This window comes from Pteropus alecto, unplaced genomic scaffold (assembly GCF_000325575.1).
Source record: "Pteropus alecto unplaced genomic scaffold, ASM32557v1 scaffold153, whole genome shotgun sequence".
NCBI classification, from domain to species: domain Eukaryota; kingdom Metazoa; phylum Chordata; class Mammalia; order Chiroptera; family Pteropodidae; genus Pteropus; species Pteropus alecto.
In genome coordinates, this window is record NW_006434516.1 from 1562624 (window position 1) to 1586610 (window position 23987).

Sequence of the window (23987 nt, forward strand, 5' to 3'; positions counted from 1 at the left end):
AAACTTATTAGAGATAAGTTTTACAACCTTGTGCTCATAGTTAACAATACTGTACAGTACACTTAGAATTTTGCTATAAGAGTAAATCTTTTTCTATTTTTACCACAATAAAAAACATAAAAATATGATATGAAAAAAAGTAGCATAGATAATGGAGACTCTGTTCATCCCTCTTGTGACCAAATCAAAGTTGCGACAGAAACAAGGAGCGGCAGCAAGGAAAAATCGCCTGGGATCTTGAAGAATAAACCATAAAACTAGGGAGAAATCCAAGAAAACACCCTGCAGTGGCAGAAGGTAGGATGGGGCGAGGACACGGGGCGACCTTGTCTTCAGCCGCTAAGTGAGACGGAGGCTGCAGCAGTGGCAGAAGCCTCTTAAAGGGGCAGTGTCTGCAAGCAGACTTTCCCAGTGACGGACCTGCTCACTCTGAGCACCGGTGCCAATTTGGCTGTGCGCAGGGGGCACCAAGGACTTACAGGGAGACATTGTCGGAGTGAGGTTCAAGGCAAGACTCACTCAGTACAGAAGTGCTGGTGGAATCCATCGTTCTCTGTTGAGCGCCCCCACAACCAGTGCACCGGACACAGTGCCGCCATAGCCCTGATGTTATCAACCTGGATAACAGAGGTCGCTCCGCCCAGGGGATTCCCTGAAACTCTGCCTCCCTCAACTCACAGCCTCACCGAAGTCACATTCGGGTTTATCCTCAGCAAGTCAGGTACTCCTTGCTGAGACACTGGTGGAGGCAGCTGGCCTTTTGAGGTAACTATAAGCACAGCATCTGTGAATTGCTTGCTGATTCTTAACAGGTGGCCCTGGAGGGGTAGAGATTTGAGTTAAATTTGGCCTGAAGCTGAACCCCTCTCAGGACTATGCCACTTGACACCTACTTCACATATCCACACTAATAAGACTGAGAGACTTAGGAGCTTTGCTTCATACATAGAAATAAACACGGAAAGGCAACCAAAATGGGAAGACAAAGAAGCACAAACCATATAAGAGAACAGAACAGAGATCCAGATATAAGAGAATCAAGTAATCTAACGGATACAGAGTTCAAAACACTGGTTATAAAGATGCTCAATAAACTTTTGGGAAGTGTAGATAAATTCAGTGAGAACTTCAACAAAGAGATAAAAAAACATAAAAAATGGAAGTAGAAATTATAAAAGGCAACCCGTCAGAAATGAAGAACACATTATCTGAGATGAGAAGTATATTAAATGGAATAAACAAAGGAATAAACAAAGTGAATAAAGAAGAGGATCACATGCCCTATCTAGAGGACAAGACAGTCAATCAGGACAGTCAATGAGAACAGCAAGAAAAAAGATGCCAAGACTATAAAAATAATTTAAAGAGGATATGAGACACTATTAAGTCTCCAAATATTCATCTGATCAGCATAACAGAATAAAATCAAGATATTGAACAGCCGTTTGAAGAAATAATGATGGAAAACTTCCCTAACCTGGTGAAGAAAATGGACATAAACCCCGAGGAATCTCAGAGAATTCCAAAAATCAGGGATCCAAAGAGGCCCACAACAAGATACATCATAATTAAAATGCCAAATGTTAAATACAAAGAATATTAAAAGCAGCAAAAGAAAAAAAAATTACGTATAAGGGAACATCCATATGACTGACAGCTGATTTCTCAAAAGAAACTATGCAGGATAGAAGGGCTTGACACAAAATATTTGAAAGGATGAAGACCCAGGATCTACAATCAAGAATAATTTATCCAGCAAAGCTATCATTTAGAGTTGATGGACAGATAAAGATCTCCCCAGACAAAAATAAATGAAAGAAATTTATCAATACCAAGCCATAATTACAGGCAATGTTGGAGGGACTTCTTTAAGAAGAAAAATCATGTATCAAAAACAGGAATAAAGAATGGTAACAACTACATTTCTATCAATAATTACCTTAAATGGAAAAGAATTAAGTGCTCTAACCAAATGATAGAGTGGCCGAAAGGATAAGAAAACAAAATCCCTACATATGAAAAGGAAGGGAATGAAAAAAGATATTGCTTTGATAAACCTTAGAAGGTTTTTAAGTCAGGCAGAGAAAGATAAACACTATATGATTTTACTTATATGCAGAATTTAAGGAATAAAAAGAACAAACCAATAAAAAAACCATAAAAATAGAAATGCATATGAAAAAAATATTTGTTTATATGATTTAAAGAATGTATTTGACAATTAGGATAGTCAGAGTTATCTTTAAAATAATTATTGTTATCTTCATGAATTATAATGAGTATTTGAAAGCAATTTCAGAGAGATAAATAGGATTGAAGATGCTAAATTTTTTTAACTTAGAAAAATGTCAGTCATGTGTGTCCTCTAATGTTACTGATTGCAATAAGCAGCAACTAACCTGAAATATATCTTCAAAAATAAATAGTATCGAAATTTTAGAAATTAAAAGTTCACCTGTTTTATTATTTTTTTTTGAATTTACATTAAATACTTCACTATAGAGTTATACTTTGTTTACAGTGTAGAAAGCCACAGGGAATATCACTTCTACGTTCTCCATAAGAAAAATCATAATTTTTCTTAAGTCCATTAGAGAGCTGAGTCTGCAAGGCAATCAATTAAACTGAAACCTAAGGAGTGATGGATCTCTAGAAGGAGAGATGAGATACCAAATTGGTTTCCTGGTGGCAGAGCACAGGAGAAAGAGTTGACCACTATAATAGTAGATAAGAATAAAACAACTAAAATTTTAATGATTTGTTGTAAGTTGAGTATGGGCTGGCATAACAGTTCAAAATGACTGAAAACTTCAAACTCAGGAGGTGTCTGTACTTGCACATGAGCTATTTTCCATAAGCCTTCACTGGGTATTCAAGTGAAAGTTTGTAAGCAGAGTAGAGGACTATAAGACCCCTCTTTGGTGATTCATAGAACCAACATCCTACCTACTACCAATGCCCTTCTCTTATATTAAGCAAAAGATCTAAGCTGGTGGGGAAGGGTCAAGAAACTTTTATGCTCCCAAGGCACAGACAAAGATAAACTACCATAGGAGGAAAGGAGGAGAAAAATATCTCTGCCACTGTTTTGGGTATTGGAAACCCTATCAAATACACGATTTTGTGTGACACAAGAAAAAAATTCAGCTACCAACTACTGTTTGGTGTGGGGCAAGAAACTCCCATCAAAATCTCTCCCTTTCCAAAACACAAGGCAAACTTTGGCTGAAATAAAGAAGAAGAAATACGGAGATTTTTCACTCCCAAAATCTAGGCTCAGAAGTCCTAATACTTAGACTGAACCTAAGTATTCTCCCTCTAGCAAGAATACTCCTCCTGTTCGACTTGGTACTAACAAGCTGAAGCAGACTAGTGCTAGTACAGAAGCAATAGTGTGAATGGAGTGCCCAAAGCACAAGTATGCAAGGGCAGATAAAAGCTCACAGTTACTAGAATTTTCAGGGGAAAGAAAAAGAAAAAAAAGAAAAGAAAAGAAAGAAATATTATGGAATGCCAGGTCCCAACTTAGGAACTATATACCAGCAGCCTATCCTTGGAGATGTTTGAAACTTGTGGTGCCCTGAATGTTACTATAGTAACAAAATTAAAAAAGCCAAAACCAGCTAAAGTACTGATTAGAGAGATATAATTCCCCACACAATGAGAAGACAATTCTCGTGTATTTCCAGGTGTAAAACTACTTACCTCAGTCTTTACTATTCAATATAAATGACAGGGTAAAAGAGGAATAAACAAACCAGACCCAGATATCTATTGGATCAGAGCTTTACAATAAGTATGTTAAAAGATCTAATGAAAAAAGTAGAAGAATGCATGAATTGATGGAGAATTTTGTGAATAAACAGACAGGATAACTGCAGAAAGAATCAGCAAACGAGAATAGGTCATGCTCATTATTCAACTTTAAGTACACACGTAAAATAGAATGAAAAAAGCAACCAGGCACTGTGAGATTGTGTGGACAGAGCTAACTCCATCTTGAAAAGCTGACTTCATCTTGAAGCTAATTCGCTATTTTAACTCCTAAGTAAAGGAACCCAGACCTTTGACCCGCTTCCCTTCCTGGTGGTACTCTGGAATGTATACAGAGGTTTCTGGATAATCATGGGAATTTCCATTATTTCTTTCTCTGGGTCAAGGTCCTCTGGATGTTATCTATCTCTTAGCTCACCCTGGCACCAGGACCTCCAGGAGTTATCTGACCTCTGTCTGTTTCCCCTGACCACCCACATATTCCTTTCCTAGCATGTAGGCTTATTTCTAAGGGAGAATAAAGAATGGTCTAGGGGGTAAAATATGCTGATATTAAATGTCCTGGTATCACCTAGGACCCCCATTTCTGTACTAAGTTTCTATCAAACTTCTTAAATGACAAACTGGACTTGTCTGCCTTGTTTTTTTGGTCTCCTGGCTTCTTTAGCATTTGGGGGCTGCTTTCCATACACAGCCTTTTCATGGAACAGGGATAATATCAAATGGTCTAATATACTCTTAACTGAATTCCTAGAAGAATAGAAAAAAAGAGAATTATTTAAATTGTAATGGCTAAGAATTTTCCAAATATAACGAAAGACAAATTATATATAAATAAAAAAGGAAATGTAATTAATAAACCTAAAGTGGGGATAAAAAAATAAACTATAAATATCTATAATTAAGCAAACAAACAAAAAGCAAAATAAAAGAAAAGAAAAAGAACGTCTGAGTCCAGGAGAGTTTCTGGTTAAATAAAAAGCAATTCAGCAAGCGTGATCTCAAGAACCTTAGAGAGGAAGAGGAACTTCTCTGAAGGCAGATTGCAGTGCCACCTTCAGCTAGGTCCTGTGACTTTAGATAAGAAAATAGAATGGCCTGGGCTAAAGCAACCAGAGAACCTACTGTTGCTTTAGGTCAGCCGTCCCTACTTGAGGAAAAAAACAACAACAACAACAACATTGAATCTAGATGATGTGCATACAAAAGCAGCAAGACAATTGATAACTTAAAAATGTCAAGAAGAGTATAAAATATTCTGTAGGGAGAGAGATTTTTCTCTTGCCTATTGGCTTGCCAAAGAGTTTACTGTAATAAAAGCTTAGTGGAAATGATGAAAGAACAAGAAACAGACAATGAAAACAAAATTAAATTCGAAGAGGAAACAACCTAAAGCATGGAGAGACAAAAACGGTACCAAGAGAGGTGAAACACATAGAGTGGCATATATATCAAGGAAAACTGGTCAAAGAATTTAAGACGAAAATGTTTAATAATTACTAGAATTCCCTAGTGAAACAACATTCTCAATAATTGTGCCATAAGAGCATGGTGTCCAGAATGCACAGAGAAGAAAACAGGTAAATGAGAGAGAACATATACAAATTAAAAATCACCAGGAACACATGCTTCAAGACAGAGATCTTATAAAGCAAACACTCAAGGGAAGAATCTTGAGAATAAACACAGCCAGCCACCTACACAGGAGAAGCATGAGAGAGTAAAGAAAAAAAGAAAAAAAAATTGAAAGCATTATTGCATATCTACTTTTCCAGCCACATAGTAGAAGTCAGATTAAAGTGAATATTCTTATGGAAAATCTCAGAATACAGAAGAGAACACAATTATAAAACCACAACAAAGAAAAATTTTAACTGTGCCACCTTTTTTGAGAAATCAGATAGGAAAAATAAAAGATTAGTCAAGTTTCAATGCTTTTATGATAAAATCATGTCTCTTAAATGAACATTTTATTGCTAGTTCTTATCTTTCCCAGAGTTCAGTGAATAGTCTCATTTGTATCAGATACAGAAATAACATGTAGTTCTAGACTTGAAAAATAGCTTAGCTATTTTTAGCTTAGCTACTTTCCTCGATGTTCAGTTTTTTTCATCTGTAAAAATGGAATTAATAATACTTCATAGAATTTATGAGATTATGATTTCTGTGAAGTGTTAGTATTTATGTTTCATAAATGTTGTTTTCCCTACTTAAGAAGACCTGGGTTAGGCAATGATGAAGAATAAGTAATTGTTCTTATGTGACTCTCCCATTCCCCCTGCTCCTAACTCTGGAAGGCTATCTTGATGAGATTGCTATAGGTAACTATACAATCTTTTATTTCCCATCTGTACCTTTACTGGGGACTATAAAACATTGCCCTCAAAGTCTAACATGCACCATGTGACTTATTTGTATAAAAAACTAAATTTTGAGAAACTCCTATGGGCTAGACCGTTAGTTATTGGGAGTGAATAAAGAGAAGTCTCTGCCATTAATTAGGTTACAACTAATAGCATAGATCACTCCTTAAACAGATAATAAAATGTGGTAAGGGTTACAGTAGAGGTATGTAGAGGAGTTGTACAGAAGAGGGTTACCTACCCTGGCCTAGGTGAGCCGGGTATGAAGGAAGGAGGTCAGAGAAGGGAGTGTAGTAGTCTCTCGTGTTTCTTCCAAGTCTGCATTTTGTCACTTTCTATCTCTCACTTAAGCAAAGACCTTTCCAATGTTTGTCATTATTCAGAGGTAACCAAACTCATCTTCTCTCTAATGAATGTCCTCCAACACTCATTGACAAGTCAGAAAGTAAATTCACAAATTTAGTGAGATTTTTAATTGTTAAGCAGAATAAAATTTATTGTTTTCTATCGTTTGTTTTCTTTTCAGAAATTTAGAGAAAGAGTTCAGAGTTGGTGAGTAGAAAATTAGAGAAATGGAAACTGGATGCCCTAAGAAATATTTATAATTAATTTGTGATATTCCTGATGCCCACTCTTCTGTACTAGAAGGGTACTCTTTACCCAGGATTTTTTAGATCAGCACTATCTGATAGAACTTTCTGCAATTATATAACTATTATATTTTTGCTATTTAATATGGTAGCCACTTCCTACATGTAGCTATTGATCATTTGAAATGTAGCCATTGCACTTGAGAAATGGACCCTGTGTGCTCTTCCCATTCACATCCCTCTCTCTCATCCCTAGAGGCAACCACTCCCCTGATTTTTATGATAATTGTCATCTTTTTATAGTTTTTGCCATCTATGTAGGTATAGTTGATCCTTGAACAATGCACGGGTGAAGAGAACCAACCTTCCAAGCTGTAGAAAATCAATGTATATTTTGTCCCCTGAAAAACTTAACTACTAATAATGTACCATTGACTAGAAGTCTGACCAATAACATAAACATTCAATTAACCCATATTTTGTAGATTACATGTCTTATCTACTGTATTCTTTCAACAAATTAAGCTAGAGAAAGAATGTTATTAAGAAAGTTATAAGAAAAATAAAAATACAGTACTACATGTATTTATTGAAAAAATTGTGTGTAAGTTGACCTATACATTTTAAACTCATGTTCAAGGGTCGACTGTATTTCTAAGTGACATAATTATTCATAGTTGCTTATTCATGGCCTTTATATAAGTGGAAATATACAGTATCTGATCTATTTCCTTTGCTTATGAATAGTTTTGAATTCATTCATGTTGAGGTGTAGCACAGTAGCTCATTTTCTTTCCTTTTTTTCTTCATAATCCCAGTCTCTAAATGTTGATGTGCTCCAGAGTTGAATCTTTAGATCTTTCTACATTTGTTCTCTCATAAATCTCACTGAGTCTCATGGCTTTAACATATTTATACACTGATACAACAACAATCCAAATATATATTTCTAGTGTAGTTCATTTTGATGACATAATTATGCCACAACTTAATTACCTGTTCTATTGTTAATGTCATTGGGTTGTTTTCAATTTTTTGTTTTTGTTTTCTAATACAAATGGTACATCTGTAAACATTCCTTTAACATGTTTCTGGTACACACATACAAGAGTTACTACAAGGTGTATAAATTGTGGTATATTTATCATTACAAGCTTGATTCTGGAGCTTGTTATATTTCTATTTGATTGTTGTTTTATACCCAAGATCTGTTCTGTAGAGTCTGACACATATTAAACTTAGTAAATATTTGTTGAAAGAAAAAAGAACATTTGTTAACTATTGGAAGCAGAGCTGTGTCCAAGAGGGCCAGGCCCAAAATACAAAAATAGCTGATAATGTACAACTCTACCTTCTTATATCTTGTCTGCACACAATCATAGCCAATCTTTTTTGTCCTTATATTTTAGTCGAGGTACTAAAATGTATTTATTTACTTAATTTGTTCTTTAATACCCTTCCCATAAAAATCAGAATTCTTTTCTCCCTCTTTCTTTTTCCCTAGAACTTTTCTTCACTGTCTTCTAGACAAAGTCACCTACATGTTCTCTTAAGACATCTGGCAACATCATAAAATAAATCTTCATTAAAGTCAGAACAAAAGGGTTCCCAGAGAAGGAGTGTTGGGGATCCCCTCTATTACTAGGGTACTAAAGTCCTCAAACAGTGAAGGACTCTGTAACAGTTCCCTAAGGTTGCTGGACAAATGTCCAAGTTTCTTAGCCATCAAGCATTGTGCAACTTAGCCCCAACAGAGTACTGAGCTTGGAATTGGGAGATTTGTTGTGGATCCCAACTCAGCCATATATTTGGCTGGTTGACATGAGGAAGCCCTTACCCTTAGAGTCCACAATCAGAGTAATAAAATCTTCCTCACTCAAATGCTCAAAGGACATAAGAAATAAAGTGCTTTATAAGCATAAAATGTCACATAATAGGAATTATTCTTCTACTATCAGTTTTCTTCTCCTACTTGTATGCTGTACTATAAATTTCTACCCAAACCAGAGCATGGAGACTCCATAGTTCAGGTTTCAAATGCCAAAGAAAGGTATGATTGTTTGGATCATTTTGCTGTTAAATTGTATGGATTCTTTATCTAATTTGGACTTTAGCCCCTTATCAAAGATTTTGTTGGCAAATATCTTCTCCATTTTGGTTAACATTTTGTTGTTGTTGGTTTCTTTTGCTGTGCTGAAGTTTTTAGTTTCAAATACTCATATTTATTTGTGCCTTTACTTTCCTTGCATTTGGGATGAAATTTATAAAATTTTCTCTAAAAGCAAGATCTATAAGTTTATCACTTATGTTTCTTTCTATGTATTTTATTGTTTCAGGTCAAATGTATAGTGATGATAAGAAACTTGACTTTGGGTGGTGAACACACAATGCAATATACAGATGATGTATTATATAATTGCACATTTGAAACTTATATAAGCTTATTAACCAAGGTGCCCTAATAAATTTAATAAAAATTAAAAAAAAACTACAAAAGCAATACAATCAAGTATTTTTGTTGAAATTTACAAGCTGATTTTAAAATTTATTTGAAATGGCAAAGGGCCTGGGATAAACAAATTGGTTGAAAATAATATCAACTGTAATGGAAAAATAAAAAAAAATAAAAATAAAATAAATGAACTTGGGAGGATACACACTACCATACTTCAAGGCTTAAAAAAAGTATATTTATTAAGATATGATATTGGCATTAGAAAGTACAAAATCAACTAGAGAGTTCAGAGGTAAGACCCACACATATATAATCAGTTAATTTTTGATAGAGATGCTAAACAATTTCAATAGAGAATAATAGTTTTTTGACACATTTTATAGGATTAATTGTGTAACTATGTGAAAAAAATAAAGAAAAAATAGAAAAATAGAAAGAAAAAAGAAAAGAAAACAAAAGAAAAAAGAAAACAAAGCAAAGTAAAAGAAAGAAAGTAGAAAATGGAGAGAGGGAAAATCTTATACCTTTACACTGTAGACAGTATTCAACCCAAAATGGATCCAAGATATAAATGTAAACCATAAACTATAAAACGTCTGAAATAAATATGCTTTTTGAGTGTGATTTTCAGCTAGCCAAAGAATTTCTAAATAGGCATGTGAACGACAGTACCATAGAATAACCACAAGTAAATTACGTATCATTCAAATTATGAAAATCTCTTTGAAAGGCACTTGGAAGAAAATTAAGACTCTCCACAGAGTTAAAAAAAAATCTGCAAAACACATATTAAAAAAAAAGACTAATATTTGAATTACATAAAAAGCTTATGAACTTCGATAAATGAAAGACCAACTAAAAGAAAACAAACAAAAACAGAACAAAGGTATTATTAGGCATTTTACCATAGAAGAAAGATAAGTGGCAAATAAGAATGACAGGATATTCAATATTATTTTTCATAAAGGATATAAAAATAAAAATCACAATGAGATACTGCAATATACCTACTATGTCTAAATTAAAAAAAAAAAAAAAAAAAAAGACAGACAGACAGACAACACCAATTCCTGGAAAGATTTAGAGCTACCAGAACTTTGATACATGGCTGGTGGGAAGGCAAACCATTCAGTTCCTTTGGAAAAAAAAATTAGCAGTCTCTTAAGAAGTTAACATTTACTTACCTTCTAACTCAATACCATGTTTCAGATTTCACCCAAGAGAAGTCGAACAGATATTCATATAATTATCTATACACAAATATTTATAGTAGCTTTATTTTAATAGCTCCAAATACAAAACATCTTAAATTTCATTTATTTGATGTGAATTAACATTATGGTATCTACATATGATGGGATAATACTTAGCAAATTAAAAATATATAGAGTACTGATGCTTGCAACAACAAGGATAAATCTCAAAATATGCAAAATGCCAGATGCAAATTTTTTTGTAATTCAATTTATATGACTTTCTAGAAAAGACAAAATTATTAGGGAAGAAAACTAGTTAGTGGTTCAGTGAGCTTATTGTGGAGGGAAGGAATTTGTAAAAGAGAACAAGGGAACTGGTTGGGATAATGAGAAAACCCTTCATCTAAACTGTCTTTTAGATACAATAAATATCTCATATTTGTGTTGACATGATCTGTGTATACAGCTTTCTTAGCTATACTTTAAGCTTCTTACAGGCCAGGCTATAACTAGGATATATTTAATGCATTAGAAGCTACTGGAGATGGCATTATTTTTACAAATACTTTGCTACTAAATAGAGATATATTTGATTTGAGGATATTAATTTATTTATGAATATACTTTATTTTTTAGAAAAGTTTTAGATTTGCATAGAAATTGACCTGATGGTATATAGAGTTTCTATATATTTCTTGAGCCCACAATATTTCTCCTAGTACAAAGCCTAACAAAAATACGGTTGACATTTTTTTTCAATTACTGATCTAACATTAATACATTGTTATTAACTAAAGTTGATTTTATTCAGATTTTCTTAGTTTTCACCTGCTATCTTTTTTTGTTCCATGATCCAATACCATTAGTTGATATGGACTCTTAAGCTCCTCATGGCTGTGACATTTTTTCAAATTCCTTGTTTTTAATGACTTTGACATTTGTGAAGAATAATTTGTCAGATATGTTGTAAGATGTCCCTCTATTGCAATATATCTAATGTTTTTCTCCTTATTAGACTTGAGTTATTGATTATTGAAAGAGTCCAGAGATTAGGTATGATTTTCATCACATCAGATCAAGAGCACACATTATCTACATGATTTCTGACTATTGATAACCTTATCAAGGTAGTGTTTATTAGGTTTATTCACTGTAATGTTACCCCCCCACACACACACTGTATTTTTATAAGGAAGTCTCTATGTATAGTCCACACTTAAAAAGTGGGTTGTTATGCTCCATCTCCTACAGACCAAAGTATCTACATAATTATTTCGATCTCTTTTCCATGAGAAATCTGTCTCTTCTCTCTTATGTATGTATGTATGTATGTATGTATGTATGTATGTATGTATGTATGTATGTATTTATATTAATATGGCTTCATGGGGATTTCTTTTATACTGTAGATTTAAAATAAATTATATTTTATAATCCAGTAATATTTTGTTTATTTTGTTGCTCAAGTTGTTCTACCTTCAATGATTGGGAGCTTTTTCAATTGACTCCTGAGTCCTATTGACATATCCCCATTATGTAGACATGTTGGCTTTTTTTCAATAGTACTTTCTTCTATAATGGCACTATAAAATGTTCCAGGCTCATTTTGATTTAGAATCAGTCATTTTTGTAAGGAGTCATTTTGATTCAGAATCAGTCATTTTTGTAAGGAGACTTTTTAGAATGTTATTAGAAACCAAGGACTAGGAGATAAATATACTTATTTCTATTGGAATAATAGATGTACTTATTTCTATTGGACCCCCTTAGATGACAGAGCAAGGAAATGTTTGTCTGTATACTATCTTGTGTATATATTTCTATTTTTAAATATGTTTATATTTAAATAGCTGTATGTACATTAAGCTAACCATGACTTCATATCCAACCTATTATCACATAGATCATTCTAAGCTCCTTCCCCTGCTAATCTCTAATTTCCCTCTTCAAGAGTGAGAGATCTGGCTCTCACAATCCACCATATATTTACTTACTCTTTCAATACCAGTACCAAATTCTGAACCCACACCCTATTTGAGAAGAACTTTATTAACTAGATTACAGTGTTTACCATTTAATTTTTCCTTTATTCTTACAGACTCCATCCATTTCCAAAGTTACTTAGGTCAGCACCTTTTTCTACCACTCCCTTGAGTGAGGTTGTTTTATATATTTGTGATACTATTGTTGTAGCCGCCAGCCCCCAAAAGATACATGGACCACCAGAAATCAGTGAATTATAGGAAACACGCTCTTTATTCAGCCATCTGGGTCTGCCAGGGGTACGCAGACCCCAAATTAAGCACAGGGTTTTTAAGCCCTAAATCCCATTCCTCATTCCGTCTTAAACACAAAGGTCTATTTTTCTCTTATTCACTATCTGTCAACCCACAGGTCAATTGTGCAAGCGGGGGTACAGAAGCAGAAAGCTTATTGTTAGAATGTTATGTTCCCATGGGCGATAGCCTATGTTCCCATGGGCGATAGCCAAGCAGTAATTTTCCAGCCAGCACACTATTAGAATTTTCTGTCCCATTCTCCTTTCTGTCCTGGGATCCCTTAACTTCCTAGATAACTTTTTAAAATTTTCATACATTAAGGCTCACTCTTTTATTGTACAATTTTATGGGATTTAAGAAATGCCACGTATTTACCATTACAGTATTATGCAAAATATTGTCACCATCCTAAATATCCCCTGTGCTTCATCTATTCTCAAATTCTTCTCTCCAAATCTAAGGATCACTGAGTTTTAAAATATTTCTGTAGTTTTGCCTTTTGCAAAATGTCATTGGTATATAATTCATGCATAAGTAGATTCATACAGTTTAAACCCAAGTTGGTAGAGAGTCAACTATATTTTCAATCTGTGGCTGCAAATCTGCATACGGGAGGCCAACTTAAATGATATGTTTATTTTTGACTGTGTGGTTGGTCAGCACCCCTAATTCTTCTCATTATTCAAGGGTCAACGGTACACATAGTTGTATATGTTACTATATACATACACAAACATATACATATACAGTATAGTATATAGTATATTTAGGCTATTACAGTAGGTAGTCTTTACCAAATGATTTCTTTCATGAAGAGATATACATTTAAGATTTCTCCATGTCTTCTTTTTGGTTTGGTAGCTCATTTAATTTTATTGTTAAATTATATTGTGTAGATATATCACATTTCATTTCATTCACCTATTGAAGACCACCTTTTGGCTTCCATTTTTTGGGTGAATTTTCCTGATACTAAATGAGAATGGGTAGGTTTTTTGTTATTGTTATTGATTGCCAGTTTGCATGTGTGTGCTTTTGTGATGGCATTGGTATGACCTAACAGTCTCAATAGGGGCATGAGAGGGAAAATAATTATAAATATTAAAAATAACAATGATAATAGCTACCTTTATTGAACATTTTCTATGTGCAAAAGAAAAGAAAAACACTTCTTTTTTATATTCTCTTCAGTAGTCCTAGGTTTCATTACTTAGTAAGTCTCAGAAGATAAGAGCCATAAATAAATTTGTGACTCTGATGGTATTTTAATAGTACTCAAAAGAAAGTGATTGTTGCATTAATTCAGAGTAAGTATAAAAAGAGGCTTTGCAGAACAACAGAATAGATGACTCACATTTGTACTTATTTTGACCTAATAAAGTCCCACTTGTCTTGGATGAATGTCTCTATTAAATAATGACAGAGAATAAAATGACAGTAATATATCTATTTCCCCTTACATATGTTAGAAAAAGGGGAATAGTAGGAGGCAATGCCTGAAAGCATCTAACTCTTATTTGATGTAACAATTTCTCCCTTGCAATCAATTGGTACTTAAAGTTTGCTATAATCCTCTCTTTTTCTCCTCTGTATTGTTAAATGCTGAAAAGCACCTCTGCTTAGTTCCCAATAACTAAAGAAAGCCTTTCTTTCCTGCAGCTATTCTTTGAAGCCAGTGAGAGTTCTGCAAAAAAAAAAAAAAAAAGAACGTGAGCTTTGGGCTCAAAGAAAATCTGTAGTCTCAGTGGTTTAGTAATAAAGTGGATAGTTCCACTTTAGCAATAAAGTGGGGAAAAAAAAAAAAACAAGTGTGTGGCAGATCCATATGTGGCAAAGTAATCTCAGAAGGAATGTAAGTTGTTCTGGAATTGTTCTACATGTTGATTTAAAAGGGACTTCATTTCGTTTTTATTTTAATATAAAAATATTTTTTTGTGTATCAGCAGATAATTAAAATAGACTGTGGAAAAAAAAAAAAACTGAGACTCGGAGAAACACCTGAGATAGAATATTCTAGAATAAAGTTAGGGGAAAGCACAAAATCATTGTACTTGTAAAATGTGTTATTTGAGGGTAGATTGAGAACTTGACATTAATTAGCCTACTCTATGAGTTTATCTTTAAGGAGCTTTCTGATTTTCCACTGACCCACTTCCACAAATTTTTCATTAAATATTTTGGGATTACATTTAGTCAATAATATTACATAAGTTTCAAGTGTACAACTCGATAATACATCATCTGTATATTTCATTGTGTGCTCACCACCATAGTCTAGTCTCCTTCTGTCACCATATATTTGACCCTTTTTAACCCTCTTCATCCTCCCCCAAACTCCCTTTCCCTTTTGATAACTTTCATACTGTTGTCTGTGTCTATGAGTTTGTTTGTTTTGTTTGATCATTTCTTGCTTTCTGTTTTATATCCCACATGTGAGAAAAATCATACATTTTTTTTCTTTTCTGTCTGACTTATTCAGCTTAGAATAATGCTCTCAAGATCCATACATGTTGTTGCAAATTGTGATATTTCATCCTTTCTTATGGCTGAGTAGTATTCCATTGTATATATGCACCACAACTTATTTATCTAGTTGCCTGTTCAGAGACACTTAGGTTGCTTCCATGTCTTGGGTATTGTAAATAATTCTGCAATAAACATAGGGGTACATATATTTATACAAATATATGTTTTTTTTTGGATAGATACCAAGAAGAGGGATGGCTGGGTCATATCGAAACTCTATTTTTAATTTTCTGAAGAAACTGTGTACTGTTTTGAATAATGGCTAAAACCTGTTTACATTCCTACTAGCAGGGTATAAAAGTTCCTTTTTCTCCACATCCTCTTCAATAGTTATTATTCCTTATTTTATTGATAATAACCATTCTAATAGTTGCGATGTGGGATTTCATTGTGGTTTTGATTTGCATTTCCCTCATAGCTAGTGAAGTTAGCATCTTTTCATGTATGTGTTAGCCATTTGTATGTCTTCTTGGAAAAAAAGTATCTATTTAGGTCCTCTGACTACTTTTAACTGGATTTTTGTTGTTGAGTTATCTGAGTTTCTTATACGTATTGGATGTTAGCCCCTTACCAGAGATATCATTTGGAAATATCTTCTCCCATTTGGTTGATTGCTTTTTTTTGTTGGTGATGGTTTCTTTTGCTGTGCAGAAGCTTTTGAGTTTACTGTTGCTTTTACTTCTTTTGCCTTTGTGGTCAAGTTCATGAAAGCCTTTCTGAGACTAAGGTCCATAAGTTTAATATCTATGTTTTCTTTTATGTATTTTATTGTTTCAGGTCTTGAATTTAGGTCTTTAATCAATTTTGAAGTATTTTTGTGTGTGGTGTCAAATGGTAGTCTAGTTTCACTCTTTTGCATGTGGTTTTTCAATTATTCCAACACCATATATTGAAGAGGCTTTCTTTCTTACATTGTATGTTTTTGGCTCCTTCATCGAAAACTAGTTTCCAGTATACATGTGAGCTTATTTATGGGTTGGTAACTCTGTCCATTTGTCTGTATATCTATTATTATTATTATTTTTATTGTTTTGCCAATACCATACTGTTTTGATTATTGTAGCTTTGAGGTATAATTGAAGTAAGGGAGTATGATATCTCTAGTTCTATTATTTTTTCTCAGAATTTTTTTTAGATATTCGGGGACATACATATTTGATGACTTTTTTGGTTCTATTTCTTTGGAAAACGCCATTGGGATTTTAATGAGGATTGCATTAAATCTGTATATTCTTTTGGGTAATGTTGCCATTTTAACTTTGTTGATTCTTCTAATCCATGAACACAGAATATCTTTCTGTTTCTTAGTGTCTTCTTCAACTGCTTTCAATAACATCTTACAGTCTTCAGTGTATAAGTCCTTTGCTTCTTTTGTTAAGTCTATTTCTAGATATTTTATTCTTCTCGTTGCAATTGTAAATGGAATTGTGTCCTTTATTTCATTTTTTGATGCTTTATTGATAGTTATAGAAATGCAACAGTTATAGAAATGTACATTGATTTTGTATCTTGCATCATTACTGTAATTGTTTATTGTTTCTAATAGTCTTTTGGTGGAGTCTTTAGGGTTTTGCATATAGAGAATCATGTACCATGAAAGTTCAGTTGTGGTCATGATCCCTTTAAGAAGAATGTCTGCACCTGCTCGGGCAGCTGCTGTAGCCTCTGTCTCACTCAGTCCATATAGGATTGGGCAGCCTCGCATCTCTGCCCTCTCCTACTGTTCCAAGATGATTTCTTATTTCTCTCCTTAGTTGTAGAGTGTCTGTTCAAACAGACCCCAAATGACTCTGCTTGCTGTTTACTCCATGATTTTGTCATAATTTTTGTGTGGTCATAAGAGAAGATGTACAAAGCCTTTATCCTCTACGCTATCTTGACTGGTCCCGTGTCATTTGTTTCTATTTCTATCTTGTCCAATTGCTCTGACTAGGACTTGCAGTACTATGTTAAATAACAATTGTGAGAGTGGGCATCCTTGTGTTGATTCTGATCTTAGAGAAAAAGCTTTCATTTTTTCACCACTGAATATATTAGCTGAAGGTTTGTGATATGGCCTTTATTATATTGAGAAATTTTCTTCTATACCCATTTTATTGAGTGTTTTAATCATGAATGTATGTCGTATCTTGTCAATGCTTTTTCTGCATCTATTGATATGATTATATAGTTTGTGTCTTTTATTTGGTTAATGTGGTGTATCATGTTGATCAATTTGCTATGCTGAACAATTCTTGCGCTCCTAGAATGAACACCACTTAAATGTGGTGTATAATATGTTAGCATATTATTATATTAGATTTGCTAGTATTTTGTTTAAAAATTTTACATCTATAATTATCAAAGATATTTGCCTGTAGCTTTGTGTGTGTGTGTGTGTGTGTGTGTGTGTGTGTGTGTGTGTGTATTTTTCTTGCCATGTTTTTGTATCAGGGTAATGTTGGCTTTGTAAAATGAGTTAGAAAGCAATGTCTTTTCTTCAGATTTTTTAAAAACATTTGAGAAGAATAGATATTAAGGTGGTTGTTTGTTTGTTTGTTTGTTTTTGAATTTTTGGTAGAATTTACCAGTGAAGGTATCTTGCTCTGGACTTTTATTTCTCTGGAGTTTTGATAACTGTTTTGATTTCCTTACTGTATATTGTCCTGTTTAGATTTTTCAGTTCTTCATGATTCAGTCTAGGAAAGTTATATGTTTCTAAGAACTATTTCTTGTAGGTTATCAAATATAGTGATGCATAGCTGTTCCACCATAGGTGTATAGTCTTGTATTTCTGTGATATTTTTTGAATTCACTCTTCACCATTACAGATTTTTTTTTTATTTGAGTCTTTTATCTTTTTTCCTTAGTGAGTCTACTCAGAGGTTTTTTCATTTTATTTATTATTTAAAATAATCAGCCCTTTGTTTCATCTATTTTTTTTTCTGTTTCTATTTTATTTAATTCTGCTCTCATTTTTATTATTTCATTTCTTCTACTGACTTTGGGTTATGTTGCTCTCCTATTTCTAGTTCTTTAAGGAAAATATTAGATTGCTTATCTGATATATATATGCTTGGTGTGATTTCAATCTTCTTAAATTGAGATTAGTTTTGTGTCCCAACATATGGTCTTTCCTTGACAATATTTCATGTGCACTAGAGAAGAATGTATACTTTGGTGTTTATTCTGGGATTAAAAGCTTTATAAATACAGAGTAAATCTATTTGGACTAATGTGTCATTTAAGGCCAATATTTTCTTATTAATTTTCTGTTTATATGATCTATCTATTCTTTCAATGTGGTACTTAAGTTTTTCACTATAATTGCATTTTTGTCTGTTTTCCCCTTTAGTTCTATTAGTTTTTTATATATTTGGTGCTTCCAGGTTTGGTGCATACATATTAATAAGTGTTATGTCTTCTTGAAATATTGTCCTCTCTATCATTATAAAGTGTCCATCTTTGTCTCTTGTTACATTCTCTATCTTGAAAGCTATTTTGTCTTTTATATGGCTATACCCACTTTTCTACAATTGCCATTTTCTCAGATTATCATCTTCCATCCCTTCACTTTGAGCCTATGTTTGTCTATGCATTTGAGATGTGTCTTCTGAGGGCAGCAAATAGCTGGGATTTGCTTTTTAATCCATCCCACTACTTTGTGCCTTTTAAATGGTGACTTTGATCCATTTATATTTAGAGTGATGATTGATACATGAGGATTTTCTATAGGCATTTTAACTTTTGTTTTCTGGTAGCTCTGTGTCTCCCTTGTTTCTTTTCTCTTGTGTTTCTATCTGTTATTTTAGTGTGGCTGTCTTTTATGATTTTTTTTCCTTCACACAGTACATAATTAGAATGGCTGACAGGCTCTTTGGAGAAAATTCTCATGATTTCCTCTCATCTTTTAAAGATTCCTTCTGCAAATTCTATCACGCAAAGATGGAAGAGCTTGACTTTATCGATTCTACAGAGGAATCCAGAAAACACATCAACACCTTAGTAATCAAAGACAGAAGTTAACATTACAGAGTTGCTGTCTCCAAATCCAGTTAATTCAGTGACTGTTCTAATTCTTGCCATCATTCAATTCAAAGGAAACTGGAATAATCATTTTAACAAACAGCAGACCAAAGAAAACCTTTAAAAGTCAGCAAGAATGAAGAGGAACCTGTGTAAATGACATTTAGAAAATCTACTTTTAAAATGATGTTTGTCAAAATCCTTGTTCTTCCTTATACTGACAAAGAGCTGAATATGAAGATTATGCTTCCAGATGAAAACACCAGTTGGAAAATTATATAAAAAATTTACTTATGAGAAATTATAGAATGGATGAAGTCATACATGTTGAATAAAGAGGTGGAAGTTTTCCTCCCCAGATTTAAACTGAAAGAGAAATATGAGATGGATGATGTTCTCTGCATCTCAGAATGAGCAATGCTTTCAAGCTGTCCAGGACACACTTTTATGGATATTTGGTGCAGCCACTATGGAAAACAGTATGAAAGTTTCTCAAAAAGCTAAGAATAGAATGACCATAAACACGGACAATAGTTTAGTGGTTACCAGAGGGAATAGAGAGAGGTAGATAAGGGTAAAAGAGATAAAATATATGGCATGGAAGGAAATTTAACTTTGTATGGTGAACATACATTGCAATACACATATGATACACTTGAAATCTATATAATTTTATTAAGCAGTGTCACCCCAATAATTTAATAAAAATACAGAAAATCCAAAGCAGACATGCACAAAGACAAGAGGAAAGAGAACTTTAATAAAAAAAATCTGACATATTCATCTACATACTAAACACAAGATATCAAAAATATAAGTAAAACAAAGTAAATACAAGCAGAATATGAAGCTTGTGGTGCATTTAAAGTAATGTTATCAATATCAGGCTTCAATTACTGATTAGATTAACATAAATACTCATACTAAAGACCTAGGAAAAAGAAAGGCTTGCTTATCTTCAACCACAATTGCATCTAATGTTCTATAAAACATGTTTGACTTTCAGTAAGAAAAAATTAATAAGAAGAAAGAAACTTGGGTTCGTGGGGAGATAACAACAAAAACATAACAATTTATGAAAAAATAACTCAATCATTAAAATCAAATTGAAACAAATTTTTAAAACTGATATAAATTATAAAAACGAGTATAAAAAAATAAACTACTATGATGATCCTTTGACACATTCATCAGTAGCCTTAATGCAGCCAAGAAAAATAATAATTGAACTTAAAAAATAGGTCTGTAGAAATTATACAACCTGAAAAGTAAAGATGACATTGGTGAACAAGCAACATACAAGAATTATGAGACAATCTTACCATTCTAAAACAGATTTTATTGGAATTCCTCCACCCCCTAAAAATGGAACAGAATAAATATTTAATGAAATTATGGCAGATGGTCACAGGAATAGGGTGCATGGCATAGAAAATACAGTTAGCATTAATGTAATGGCTAGATAGAGAGTCAGAGGAGAGAAAGAACAATTAGAGGGGTCATTTTATAAACTATATATAAATGTCTAACCAATGTACTGTATACTTGAAAGTAATAATAAAATAAAATTAAAATTATAATCTATGCAGTGCCAAACTGTCTTGACATGATTAACATCTACAATAAAGTATTATTTGGATTTAAGAAAAAAGAAAAAAGAAATTATGACTGAAATGTTCTCAAAATTAATGACAGATTACAAACCACAAATTCAAAAAACTAATAGAATGCCAAGCAATGTAAACATTATATATATATTTTTTTCTATAGACATATTCAAACTACTAATAAAGAAAGGACAATTTTTGAAAGGTAATGGGGTGGGCCCATTATCTACAGCAGAAAAAATATAAATTACGAATGACTTATACTCATAATTTTTGCAAGCAAAAAGAAAGAAAAGTACTGAAGGAAAAATACTGTCAATTCAAAATACACATAAAAAATTCCTTCAAAAATGAAGACAAAAATAAGAAATTTTCTATGATAATAAAGGAAAAAAAAAACTGAAGAAGAAAAAAACATTGCCAATGGAGTAATCTATGAAGAATGCTAAAGGGTAAGAAGGAATATGATGTAGATCAGAAACTTGGATCCATAAAATGGAATGAAATAAAATAAACACATTAATAGAGGGGCTTTATAAATGAGACATATTATAGATCTGAAAGGTTCTCTACACATATGCACAGTTATAGTTGAAGATTTCTTTCCTCTCTGTAATTGATAGAACAATTAGAGAGAAATAAAGTAGATATTAACAAAGTTGACAAAATTGAAATATATAGAGCACTCCAGAAGTAACAAAGGAATAAACCTGAACTCAAATACTCCATATGTGGGTCATAAAGCAAATCTTAGCAAATTTGAAATGAAATAAATCATATAAATTAATTTCAGTCCATAATAAATTAAAATTGAAATCATAACATAATCATATCTGAAAAATTCACAAATAGGTGGAAATTAAGTTACATACTTCCAAATAACTCATACTTCAAAGAGAACGTCTCATGAGAAATAAAATTACTTTGAACTGAATTAAAATGAAAATACAACCTATCAAACTACTTGACCTGTAGGTAAAGCAGTGCATAGAGGAAAAATAATTACACTAAATTATTATGTTATAAAAGAAAAAAGACAATTTAAAATAAATAACTATGCTTTTATGTTAAGAAACAAGAGAAGTGGAGCAAATTAAATTCAGAGCAAACAGTAAAGACAAGAGCAGAAGTGAAATTCAAAAGAAAACAATGCATAAAAATCAATGATACAAAAAAATCAATGATGCAGAGCTAGTTCTTTGAATGTATTAGTACAATGGATGAACTTCTATCAAGTTTGACCAAAAAAAAAAAAGATAAAAACACAAATTTCTACTATCGGGAAGAAGAGATATCACTACTGACCCCAGAGACATTCAAAGAATGAGAAGTGAATACAAAAACAACTTTACGCCCTTAAAATCAATAAATTAAATTAAATGGACCAATTCCTTAAAATACACAAAGAAAATTTATTTGAGAAGAAATAAACTGAATTGTCCTAAAAATATTTTTAAATTGAATTTGTAGTTTAAAACATGTCTGTCTGAACCCATATGTTTCCACTTATAAAGTTTACTAAACTTGTAGAAAAAAAATGATAATAATTTATATAATATATGAAAACAACTCAAAGAAGATTTTTTTAGTGGAAAAATCTACCATATTTATGGAATGAAAGATGCAATATTATTAAGAAGTGCATGGGGGGAATTAAAGAGAGGGAAAAGCATAATAATAAAAATAAATAAATAAATAAACTTTAAAAAAATCTCCTCAAATTATTTATTTATTGATGTTAATTATAAAATGTGTCCATAAATTGTTTGGTAACCTTCCCTCCAGGAGGTGGAGTATATTTCTCTCTCCTTGAGTATAGATTTTACTTAGTGTCTCACTTTTAACAAATAGATATGGCAGGGGAAAAATAATTTTTCTGTAGAAAATTTGGCACACACAGCCTTAAGTGATCAGTGTGAACATCACCAGCTATATCTCATATTAATATAACATATCCTCCATTTGATACAATAAAAAGGGAACTTCAAATTTGCTGTGTTCTCCCCCAAAATTCATACTCCCAGTTGAATCATGTAAAACCTCAGACAAACACAAATTAAGGGATATTGTGAAAAATAGTTGACTGGTACCTTTTGAACTGACAAGGCCATGAAAGACAAAGACCAACACACTTTATTGTTGTATATGGAATCATGAAGACTAAATGCAGCAGACATAGATTTAATTTTGACAGAAAAAAAGACATTAGACAAAAAAAGAAAAGTGAAATTTGTACAGACTTATAAAAGTATTTTGTCAGTATTAATTTCACAGTTCTTATAAATATACCATCATTATGTGAAATAACATTAGGGAAAGTAGGGGACAAATGACACTATCTTTGTAAATCCAGAATTATTTTTAAATTAATGCTTAAGAAATCAAGAACAATTTTTGTTAAATTATTATATTTTCTTTCTGTAGTTAGCAGTTTTACATATATAGGTAATCATGTAATCATCGATCTCTTATTTTCCAATTGAACCTTCAGTTTTTTCATTTTTGTGATTTAATTTTATTTTCAAAATTGTAAATAATTTACATGCTTCAAAACTCAAAACTATAAAATGGAATAGATACATTTTATGTTAAGGTTTGTCTTTTACACTGTCTCTACTCATCTCCTCAAAGTAATAAACTTTATTAATTTCTGGTTGAGGCTTCTCATATTATTTTTTAATTTTAATTAGTTCAGTTTTGTTTTATTCTCTATTATTTACTTTGGTATTTATAAAATGTAACTTTATAGCCTTATTTAATTTTATACTAAAATAAAACTAAAGTTTTATAAAACTAAAGTTTCCCTTCGGCATTTATTAATTAGACAGTCCGCTTTCTGTTAGATTTCTCAGAATGGGTTAATAAGTATAATATTCCACAAATTTTGTAGTTTACAATTGTTTTTCTATAACCTGGATGAGATAAATCAGTTTGCCTGGATATGATATCTATTTTTAATTAACTTTATTTCTCATTCATCTTTTCTCTCTAGTTTCTAAGTTTTCCTCAACAGGTATATTACAATGCGACACAAAGCACAGTAAACACATTCTTCTTGAAATATCATTAATCTAATAGCTTGTATTTAATTTTTGTTGTAGTAAATCGTGCTAAAAAGTGACTCACTTATGTTATTACACACAAGTGTTACACTGTACAAAAATTATAGATGATCAAGACGAAGTATTGTAT

At 32.3% G+C, this 23987-nt stretch overlaps 1 pseudogene; it reads left to right on the forward strand.

The window, feature by feature from the left end:
- The window catches only part of LOC102883551, a 126228-nt pseudogene extending 106626 nt beyond the window's left edge, over positions 1-19602 (forward strand).
- Positions 19603-23987: the final 4385 nt, after the last annotated feature.